Source organism: Notothenia coriiceps, unplaced genomic scaffold, assembly GCF_000735185.1.
Source record: "Notothenia coriiceps isolate Sejong01 unplaced genomic scaffold, NC01 NC01_scaffold00032678, whole genome shotgun sequence".
Lineage (NCBI taxonomy): Eukaryota > Metazoa > Chordata > Actinopteri > Perciformes > Nototheniidae > Notothenia > Notothenia coriiceps.
The window spans coordinates 9138-11911 of record NW_011365379.1 but is presented as its reverse complement, the minus strand read 5'-3'; positions in this window follow the sequence as shown (position 1 = coordinate 11911).

The following is a 2774-nucleotide window of genomic DNA, read 5'->3' as shown; positions in this document are numbered from 1 at the left end:
GCATGTTTAGGAGAATGTGATTGGTTGGTTGTGAGAGGGACGAGGCGCGTCACGTGTTAATGTATCATTGGTGCCCGAGTTGACTGCCTGAACTAGCTCGCAGGCTCCGCCCCAGTTATTTTACTCCAGAAGCCAAGCTGTTCTCCATTTCGTCTTAAATCCATTTTAGTCATGTTTTCTCTCAGTGATTGTGCTGTTATGTTAAATGTTTGTTGTTTGTTTTTCATGTATTGCGCTTTGATATTTGTCTATGTTGATGTTACACATGGAGCTGCTGTGATGCATGTCACATTTCAGATTTGATCTGACCAATAAAGTAATATCGTATCGTATCGCAGTCAGTGCGCCAGGGGTCAGTGGTGCCAATTTGGAGGGAAAGTGCCTGATAGGGATTTTGATCCTTGGGGGAAACTCTGCTTAATCATTTTTGATTAAGTCAAGTTGGTAACAAAGTTGTAAGCTAGGTAACGTTGTCCAAAAGCTGTCCAGTAATTTATGCAATGACTCACTTCAATCAGGTTTAACAATAGTACAATCCAGAGACTAGAATCTTCCTAAGAGTGCGGGTTGATCACGTTTTACGTTTATAAGTTATGTTTTAATCGCTCGGCATTATAGCTCGGTGCCCACTCTCAACCCGCCCCCAGTAATGCTATTCTTATCAATATAGACTCTGAGAGGGCATTAAAGCCGGTCTCAATTGTTTTGTTATTCCAAAAATATCTCAAAAGCTTTCTGTGTGTCTTTTACCAGATGAGGGCTTTTGTTTTTGAATTATCCTTTGGTCGTTCAGTCAGGTAAAAACAGCAAAAGACCAAAATGCATTCAAGGTTCAAGGCTTTTATTGGTCATACGTCATTTGGTTATGGTCATTGCGGTCGCTTTTCTGTTTACTAAAGAAAGAAATACAATTGAAACGGAGGCACACAGACAGTCGTCCACTCACAGCTCGCCAATGATTCGTTTTATTCCACCACAGAAAACCAAATTCTAAAAGATGATTAGTGAGAATAAAGAAAGAAGTCATGTCTGTATTTAAATAACACAAATCCTAATCAACCCATTAGATATTAGGTCATGCATATTCATTTGAACGAACAACATTGAAAATCCCATTTGCTAATTCATAGCGACAAAGGGCCTTCAGGCTTTGTATCAATAATAGTTTTTGGCTTTTCTTCTGTTAGCAGCTGGTACTCTATAGTGATGAATTTCCAAATCATTGTTAAAGGATAATTAAAGAACGGGTTTTGAACTGCTGTTCCTTCTTACTGGAGTCACGTGTTTCTCCTCACTGAAGCAAAACACTATGTCTGCAGATGACACTAGAAAACAACATGATATCACCTCATCACCGTGTTTTCAACATTTCACCGGTCATCTTTTAGGTGTTTTCTATCCGAAATGAATGAAGTGTGTGTCCTTACAGAGAGAAGTTTTTGTCAGAGGATCATTATATTGGAATTAAGAGAAGTATGATGAAAAGAAGAATGGTGTTACTGATGTTGGCGCCTCTGATGTTTGAAGTTACACGACACCTGTGTGTCATGTAGGTTTTAGTGCATGTAAATGGTCTGCAAAGGCTAACATCCCTGTGTTCCCTCGGGCGCAGAGTTTAAAATAATGTTGATATCATGTCTGACTGCATTGTGTTGATCAGCAAGATTTACAGAAAACCCAGAGTGAAGATAAGATCAGATCAAATAAGATACAAATAAAATGAGATTATCCTTTATTCGTCAAAAAAAAAATGAATCAAATGTAAACGAAAGTTTATATGAGACTTATCATATGTCATGTAATGATCATATGCTGCAGGTCATCTTTGTATATTGTAATGTATTGATTATTGTTTGTTTGATGCTAATGTGGTTACTACTTGTTATACACCCCTAATGGATACATCCTTACTCTTAAAGGTCCCATGTCATGCTTTTCCGGTTATTACCCGTCCCCTTGTGTGTTATGTAGCTTTTTCTGCATGTAAACGGTCTGCAGAGTCAAACCCTGTAGCGAGTAAAACTCTAACACAGAAAAGACCTGTCTATGCTGCCCCAGAACGCCTCGTTGAGGATTTCTCTTTTTCCATTGTTTTCTTCCTGACTATAGTGACGTGACCATACCCAACTCCAAATGGACCAATCCGTGGAGCTCCTCACACACTCACTCAGCCTTATCTTTTCTCACCGCGGCTCCGTGGATCTCCACTCACAGTTCACCAGTTCGTGTGTGTGCTCAGGCTGAGTTCCTCGGTGTCTCGCTGTCCCGCAGACCCCACGCAGCAACCAGGAAACGACACCAGTAATCCAGCTCACACTGTCCGCTCCTCGAGTCTCAAAGGGCGCAGCAGCGAGCCCCGCAACGTCCCGCCCACACGGCACCCAGACCCCATGCAGCATTCTCATCTGTTTGTCATTACTGGTGTCATTTGGTTGCTAACAAACGCCATTTTAAAACATAATCACACATCAGAGCACAGTGGGCTCATAGGGAGGGGGGGGCAGGAGCTCCAACAAGGCGTTTAGGACAGAGAGTGAATACACCAGCGACGTGCAGTCAGGGGAGACAGGGGAGGCCTCACCTGTCATACTCCAATGTAACGGAAAAACAACTAAAGAAAAACTAAATAGTAATAATAATTCAATCAGGAGAGACGTGATGTATGGAATACATGTTTATTATCAGGTCACATTATATAAATGAAACATAATGATGACAGTTATAACAAGTGAATGAAATGGTGTTTGGCGATTAGGCCCGGGTTTTGTAGGATG